Raw genomic sequence first — 9243 nt, 5'->3', positions numbered from 1 at the left:
CCCACAAAAAATACAAAAAGATTAGCCAGGTGTGGTGGTGCATGCTTGTACCCCAACTACTAGGGATGCTGAGGTGGAAGGATTGCTTGAACTTGGGAGGTAGAGGCTGCAGTGAGCTGAGATCATGCCCTGGACAATAGGGTGAGACCCTGTTTCAAAAACAAAACCAAACCAATTTTTTAAAAATAAGAATTTTAAAAGAAAAAGACAATTATAAAAATTTTAAGGGTTAGACAATAAGTCATCTAACACAGGCTGGGTACAGTGGCTCATGCCTGTAATCCCAGCACTTTGGGAGGCCATATGCCTCCTATTCTACTACTGAGTTCAGGAGTTTGAGACCACCCTGGCCAACGTGGTGAAACCCCGTCTCTACTAAAAATACAAAATTAGTTAGGCACGGTGGCTGGCGCATGCCTATAATCCCAGCTACTCGGGAGATGGAGGCAGTGGAATCGCTTGAACCCAGGAGGTGGAGGTTGCAGTGTGCCGAGATTGTGCCATGGCATTCCAGCCTGGGCGACAGAGTAAGACTCCACCTCACCGGGTGCGGTAGCTCACGCCTGTAATCCCAGCACTTTGGGAAACCGAGGTGGGCAGATCACGAGATCAGAGATTGAGACCATCCTGGCCAATATGGTGAAACCCTGTCTCTACTAAAAATACAAAATTAGCCAGGCGTGGTGGTGCATGCCTGTAATCCCAGCTACTCAGTAGGCTGAGGCAGGAGAATCACTTGAACCTGGGAGGCAGGGGTTGCGGTGAGCCTAGATCGCGCCATTGCACTTCAGCCTGGGCAACAAGAGTGAAATTCCATCTCAACAGCAAAATAAGAATATGATAGCTCTAGATATCCTCTTATAGAATAATCTCTAAAGTTTATTCTTAGGCCAAAAACTGTGGAGGCTCCTCTGTTTTTTCTCTTTTTCTCACATCCCACATCCACTGTGTCTTTAAATCCGGTTGACTCTAGCTTCAAAATATATTCAGAATCCAACTACTTCTCACCACCTCTATTGTTACTCCTCTGGTCTACTGCAACAGCCTCCTAACATTTACTTGTTTCCATCCTTGTCTCTCAGGCCTATTCTTAACACAGCAACCACAGTGATGATGCTAAAATGTTAAGTCAAATCACATTACTACTACTCTATTCAAATCCTTCCAACAGTTCCCAGTCACAATAAAAGCTGTAAAGGTAAAAAAGTGTGATATCTTTCCTCACCCATCATAAGGGTCATGGCTGGTACTCCCATAATAAAAGAAAGGTGAATAAGAGAAAAGCATAACAAATGTACTTCATCAAAGTTTTAGGTGACGCCAGAGTCTTCAGAAATGAAAACCAAAAGACCCAGAGAAAACTGTGTTTCTGTGCTTGGGTCTGATGAAGAACGGGCAGCGGTGTAGGAATGTGATTGGACAAAAGGGTATGATCTAATGGTAACGGACCAAGCGGGGAAACCCAGCAAGGCCTGTCTGTTCAGATCCTTCTTGGCCTCTCTATGCAGCATTCTTTCCTCCTAGGTTTGGGGCAGGACCCTTTTGGAATGAGGGTCTTCAACGGAGAACATAGAGAGTGACCTTTCTAGGTTTTATGGCTTGTTCGTGGGGAGAGAAGTTCTAGTTTCTGTGATAAACCTTGGGGAAGAGGAAATACGGTTTCTGTGACTCTTCAGGGGACAAAGGAAGGCGACAGACAGGAGGGCAGGAGGTCAGAGAGACTTTGCTTAGAGGCTTTTTAGTCTCTGAAGTACTCAGCATGCCAAAGTGCCATCCTTTGGGGTATCATTTTCTGAGCTCCAACAAAGCTAAAGTCACTTTTTATAATTGTTATTTGCTCTCTTCCTCCCCCTTCTCCTCTCCCCTTGCACTCCCCACACTTTGTTACAACTCTGACCTTACTTCCAGCTCCTCTCTTCCTGGCTTACTGTATTCGCCCATTTCCACACTGCTAATAAAGACATACCTGAGACTGGGAAGAAAAAGAGGTTTAATTGGACTTACAGGCCGGGCACGGTGGCTCACGCCTGTAATCCCAGCACTTTGGGAGGCCAAGGCGGGCGGATCACGAGGTCAGGAGATCGAGACTATCCTGGCTAACACAGTGAAACCCCGTCTCTACTAAAAATACAAAAAAATTAGCTGGGCGTAGTGGTGGGCACCTGCAGTTCCAGCTACTCGGGAGGTTGAGGCAGGAGAATGGCGTGAACCTGGGAGGTGGAGCTTGCAGTGAGCTGAGATCTGAGATCGGCCACTGCACTCCAGCCTGGGCGACAGAGCAAGACTCCGTCTCAAAAAAAAAAAAAAAAAAAAAAAAAATGGACTTACAGCTCCACATGGCTGGGGAGGCCTCAGAATCATGGCGAGAGGCAAAAGGCACTTTGTACATGGCAGCGGAAGAGAAAAATGAGGAATAAGCAAAAGCAGAACCCCTTGATAAACCCATCAGATCTCATGAGACTTATTCACTATCACCAGAATAGCACGGGTCCCCATGATTCAATTACCTCCCCCGGGTCCCTCCCAACAACACATGGGAATTCTGGGATATACAATTCAAGTTGAGATTTGGGTGGGGACACAGCAAAACCCCGTATCATCCTGCCCCAGCCCCTCCAAATCTCATGTCCTCACATTTCAAAACCAATCATGCCTTCCCAACAGTCCCTCAAAGTCTTAACTCATTTCAGTATTAACCCCAAAGTCCACAGTCCAAAGTCTTGTGAGGAAAAGAAAGAGAGATCAGACTGTTACTGTGTCTATATAGAAAGAAGTAGACATAAGAGACTCCATTTTGTTCTGTATTTGAGATGCTGTTAATCTGTGACCCTACCCCCAACCCTGTCCTTGCAAGAGACATGTGCTGGGGTGACTCAAGGTTTAACGGATTTGGGCTGTGCAGGGTGTGCTTTGTTAAACAAGTGACTGAAGGCAGCTTGCTGGTTAAAAGTCATCACCATTCTCTTAATCTCAAGTACCCAGGGACACATACACTGCAGAAGGTCGCAGGGACCTTTGCCTAGGAAAGCTAGGTATTGTCCAAGGTTTCTCCCCATGTGATAGTCTGAAATATGGCCTCGGGGGAACGGAAAGACCTAATCGTCCCCCAGCCTGATACCTGTGAAGGGTCTGTGCTGAGGTGGACTAGTATAAGAGGAAAGAAGGCCTCTTGGCAGTTGAGATAGAGAAAAGCATCTGTCTCCTGCCCGTCCCTGGGCAATGGAACATCTCAGTGTAAAACCCGATTGTATGTTCTGTTAACTGAGAAAGGAGAAAACCGCCTTAGGGCTGAAGGTGGGACGTGCTAGCGGCAATACTGCTCTTTATGCACTAAAAAGGTTTATGGAGATGTTTGCATATGCATATCAAGGCACAGCACTTTTCCTTAAACTTATTCATGTCACAGAGATCTTTATTCATATGTCTTACTGCTGACCTTCTCCCTACGATGATTCTATTATCCTGCCACTTCCCTTTTTCTAAGATGGTAAAAATAATGATCAATAAATACTGACGGAACTCAGAGTCCTCTGTATGCTGAGCGCCAGTCCCCTGGGCCCACTTTTTCTTTCTCTATACTTTGTTTCCGTGTCTCATTTCTTTTCTCAAGTCTCTCGTTCCACCTAACAAGAAACGCTCACGGGTGTGGAGGGGCAGGTCACCCCTTCAAAGTCTCATTTGAGACAAGGCAAGTCCCTTCTGCCTATGAGCCTGTAAAATCAAAAGCGAACTAGTTACTTTCTAGATACAACTGGGATACAGGTATTGGGTAAATACAGCCATTCCAAATGAGAGAAATTGGCCAAAACAAAGGACTTACAGGGCCCATGCAAGTCCGAAATCCAGTGGAGCAGTCAAATTTTAAAGCTCCAAAATGGTCTCCTTTGACTCCAGGTCTCACATCCAGGTCATGCTGATGCAAGAGGTGGGTTCTCATGGTCTTGGGCAGCTCCACCCCTGTGCCTTTGCAGGGTACAGCCTCCCTCCTGGCTGCTCTCACAAGCTGGCATTGAGTGTCTGCAACTTTTCCATGCGCATGGCGCAAGCTGTCAGTGGAACTACCATTCTGGGGTCTGGAGGACGGTGGTCCTCTTCTCATAGCTCCACTAGGTGGTACCCCAGTAGGGACTCTGTTGGGGGCTCCAACCTCACATTTCCCTTCTGCACTGCCCTAGCAGAGGTTCTCCATGAGGGCTCTGCCCCTGCAGCAAACTTTTGCCTGGGCATCCAGGCATTTCCATACATCTTCTGAAATCTAGGCGGAGATTCCCAAACCTCAATTTTTTTTTTTTTTTTTTTGAGATGGAGTCTGCTCTGTCGCCCAGGCTGGAGTGCAGTGGTACGATCTCAGCTCAGTGCAACTTCCGCCTCCTGGGTTCAAGTGATTCTTCTGTCTCAGCCTCCTGAGTAGCTGGCACTACAGGCACGTGCCACCACACCCAGTTAATTTTTGTATTTTTAGTAGAGACGGGGTTTCATCATGTTGGCCGGGCTGGTCTCAAACTTCTGACCTCAGTTGAGTCACCCGCTTTGACCTCCCAAAGTGTTGGGATTACAGGCGTGAGCCACCACGCCCAGCCCACATGTGGGAATTCTGGAAGATACAATGCAAGTTGAGATTTGGGTGGGGACACAGCTAAACCATCTCACTCACTCTGGTCCAGGCACACTCTGCTTGCTGTTCTGACACACTGTCCTCCGCCTGAAGCAGATACGCACGTGCCTCCTCTCGTTTCCTTTACATCTTTTCATAAATGCCACTTACTCTGTGAAGTCTTCCTGACCACCCTGTTAAAATTCTAAGCCCCATCTCCCAATTCTCCTGATATTTTTCCATTAAAAAAATTTTCACACAATCCTCCGCCTGAAGCAGATACGCACGTGCCTCCTCTCGTTTCCTTTACATCTTTTCATAAATGCCACTTACTCTGTGAAGTCTTCCTGACCACCCTGTTAAAATTCTAAGCCCCATCTCCCAATTCTCCTGATATTTTTCCATTAAAAAAATTTTCCCATAGCAGTTCTCATCATCTGAATTCCTGTGGATTTTAGATTTTACTGATTTGTTTGTTTTCTACTACAATGTGAACTCCATGAGGGTAAACATGTTGTCTGTTTTGTCTACAGATGGCCACTCGTGACAGAAAAAAAAGTGACTGTCTTGGGAGGCCCTCAATGTATTTTCGTTGAATATTGAATAAATGGATGACTCAGATGTAGGGGGTGATCTAAAGAGAAGAGTCAAGAATGACTTCAATGTTTTCTACTTGGGCCATTGGGATTGCCACTTTCCACATCAGGGAAGTCTAAGGGAGGAGCAGGTTTGCTGAATGTGTGATGACCGGCTATCTCCGGGGTCGTCAAGAAAAAGAACTGAGGCAGAGTGCACTGATGGGGCAATCCATTCTCTCGGACTCTGGGAACTCTAACAGTTTCCTTAGTCAGATTTATATTTGCCACAAATATTCTCTGAAAGTTGGAAAAGGAAGAGGTTACTAGGTCTTCTTTCAGTTCAATACTGGGCTTGTGTCTTTGATTGATTCCCATCAATTCAGTTACTTCACAAGTCAGAAGAGGCAGAGATTAACTCTTAGTTGCAACTGGCTGCTGTCTGGTGATGGAAAGGATAATCCTGAAGGTTATGGTTCATGGTCCTATAGGACATTAACCATATTTGTATCCAACACAGCAATCTTACTAACATTCTTTTGTCAAATTGCCTAGAAACACCCATGCTTCTCAAATGCACTTTGAACTGATTTTGATATCTTATAGATTCTTTCATTAATAAGTTGTATAAAATCTTTGACATGTATTCATTTTATATTTGCATGAGTTATGATTCTAGCTTTTTGAAAATTATATTTTAATATTACTTTTACAGAACTAAAATGCTGCCACTCAAAATGATACCTGAGCACTTACTCATTGATTAGTCCAACCTTGTGACAACATGAAATTCTCTGTTGCCAGCGCACTAATGCAGCTGGCAACTGGCTAAACTTCAGGCAGCAGAGAATGTTTAGTGCTTGCTGCTTTTTGAAAAATTTAAAATAAAGAGCTTCATAATATGCCACCCCAAAATATGTTGTTTTGGCATATTCATTTGAGCTGACGGCACTGGAGAAACAGCTGATGCAGGAAAAGCTCTCTGATTCTCCCTTTCTACCTGAAAGCAGGTCATACAATTTTCCATGAGAAACGTGCCCTCTGTGTACAAGGAAGAGAACATTCTTATCACCACAGAAAGGGAATTGACACTGAAATAGACCTATGCAAACAGTCTTACTAAAATAACCTTTAACTTCCACGGGTTCCCCCTTTATATTTCCTAGTCACTGTCCCACAATTTACTGCCATTACAGGAAAAGCCCCTTTGTCTTGTCACACCCCCATAATTTATAATTCTTTGTGTAAAAAGGTATACAGTCGTTCCTTGGTATGTACAGGGTATTGGTTCTAGTTGCCACCCCCTGCATATGCAAAAATCTGAGGATGTTCAAGTCTCTTTTATAAAACGGCATAGTATTTGCATACAAGCTATGCACGTCTTCCTGTATACTTTTTTTTTATTTTTTTGAGAGAGGGTCTTGCTGTCACTCAGGCTGGAATGCAGTGGTGTGATCTTGGCTCACTGCAACTTCTGTCTCCTGGGTTCCAGCGGTTCTTGTGCCTCAGCCTGTAACTGGGATTGCAGGCATGCACTACCACACCTAGCTAATTTTTCTATTTTTAGTAGATGTGGGGTTTCACCAGTTGGACAGGCTAGTCTTGAACTCCTGGCCTTAAGCAATCCGCCTGCCTTGGCCTCCCAAAGCGCTGGGATTATAGGCATGAGTCACTGCACCTGGCCCTCCTGTATACTTCAAATCATCTCTAGATCACTTATACCTAATATAATGTAAATGCTGTGTAAGTTGTTGTTATACTGAATTGGTGTTTTATAAATTTGTATATTTGTGGTTTTTCCTTCTTTTTTTTTTTTGAGATGGAGTTTCACTTTTGTTGCCCAGGCTGGAGTGCAATGGCGCGATCTCGGCTCACCGCAACCTCCACCTCACAGGTTCAAGCGATTCTCCTGCCTCAGCCTCCAGAGTAGCTGGAATTACAGGCGTGTGCCACCACACCCTGCTAATTTTGTATTTTTAGTACAGATGGGGTTTCTCCATGTTGGTCAGGCTGGTCTCGAACTCCTTACCTCAGGTGATCCGCCTGCCTTGGCCTCCCAAAGTGCTGGGATTACAGGCGTGAGCCACTGCGCCCGGCCTATTTTTTATTCATTTCTAAATATTTTTCATCTGAGGTTTGCTTAATCTATGGATGTGGAACCTGCAGATATGGAGGGCCGATTGCCTCTTTGGGTCTTTTCATTTTTTATCTTGGGGCAGAGTCTCTCTCTGTCACCCAGGCTGGAATGCAGTGGCACTGTTAACGGTGGAAGGTATGCTGACAATTCTGAAGGCATTTCTATTTTTATTCCGCCAATAATTTCAAAGCTAGCTTATTAAGTTACACTTTAAGTCACGTGAACTTGAAAATTGCTTAGACTTACTTACTTAATTTATGAGCACACTTTTACTTACAAGCCAATTTGGTAGACACAACATAAAACAGTAAGTGTACATACAAATAAACACATCTAGACATGTATACACACACATCAACAAAGATCCAATACTTTGGAACCTCAGCCATGAGATAGCAATACAAGCTTGTGGTTTTTTTTTTTTTTTTTTTTTGAGACGGAGTCTCGCTCTGTCGCCCAGGCTGGAGTGCAGTGGCCGGATCTCAGCTCACTGCAAGCTCTGCCTCCCGGGTTTACGCCATTCTCCTGCCTCAGCCTCCCGAGTAGCTGGGACTACAGGCGCCCGCCACCTCGCCCGGCTAGTTTTTTGTATTTTTTTAGTAGAGACAGGGTTTCACCGGGTTATCCAGGATGGTCTCGATCTCCTGACCTCGTGATCCGCCCGTCTCGGCCTCCCAAAGTGCTGGGATTACAGGCTTGAGCCACCGCGCCCGGCCCAAGCTTGTGGTTTTACTTCAACCTAATAGAAAATACAAGGAAGGCTCTGAACCAAAATTTCAGGTAAAGCAGTCTCCATGGCAGTTTGATATTGAAAGGCTAAGCCTCCCAGCCTCCCTAGACTTCCAGGAGCACTGGGGCCAAACAGTACCAAAGGAGGGCGTCACATGTTAACCAGGCCCCCTGCTTAGAACAGCAGCACAAAAGCCTGGATACATGCAATGCCATCACACTTTCCTATTAGACAGTGAATTTCAGATTCTAAACAATTTTGGGGCCAAGCAGCATTGCAACTGTGAGATAATTTTTTTTTTTTGAGACGGAGTTTGGCTCTTTCGCCCAGGCTGGAGTACAGCGGCATGATCTCAGCTCACTGCAACCTCTGCCTCCCAGGTTGGAGCGATTCTCTTGCCTCAGTCTCCTGAGTAGCTGGGACTACAGGCATGCGCCCCTACGCCTGGCTGATTTTTTTGTATTTTTAGTAGAGATGGGGTTTCACCATGTTGGTCAGTCTGATCTCAAACACCTGACATCAAACGATCCGCCTGCCTTGGCCTCCCAAAGTGCTGGGATTACAGGCATGAGCCACCGTGCTCGGTCTCCAAGAGAAAATTCTAAGGAGGGTTTAATACTAGACCTTAGAACCTCTGCCAAGAGCGTCCTCTTTGGAGAGTTTGAGGTCCGCAGAACCCACAGAGCATCCTCCTGTAGGGTCCCATCTTAGAGTTCCAGACGTTTCTGGCCTTAGGTGGGTGCATCAAATGCAGGTTTCCCCTCCAAAGCATACTATGAGATTTATAAGAATAGCCAAGAACTGTAATGAGAACTGGATGCCGGGTGAGCCTTTTGTTCCTTAGCCAGTAGAGTACGACATGGGAAGAATTTAGCACAGGAAAAGAAGGTTTACGTTGCCTGAAATATGTGCAAGTTTGCTCTGAACTGCGCAGCAGGTAGAGATCATGGGCCATGCGTGGAAAATATTAAAAAAAAAAAGTCTTCCCCCTTTGGGGCGGGGCAATTCTTCCCATTCCCTCCTCGGCCTTCAGGCAGTACCAGGCAGTGACCCCAGCCAATTGCCCTCAATTTCAAGGAGCTACTAAGAAACAGCCACTGTAAGACTGAAAAAGAAAGAGAAGAAAAAAACATAAATAAATAAAGACCCAGATTCCGTAAGTGATCTGGGCAATGGTGGTTAGGCTTCTCCACTAGGAAACCCCTTA

This window comes from Papio anubis, unplaced genomic scaffold (genome assembly GCF_008728515.1).
Source record: "Papio anubis isolate 15944 unplaced genomic scaffold, Panubis1.0 scaffold302, whole genome shotgun sequence".
In the NCBI taxonomy this organism is placed as follows: Eukaryota; Metazoa; Chordata; class Mammalia; order Primates; family Cercopithecidae; genus Papio; species Papio anubis.
This window is presented reverse-complemented; position numbering follows the sequence as displayed.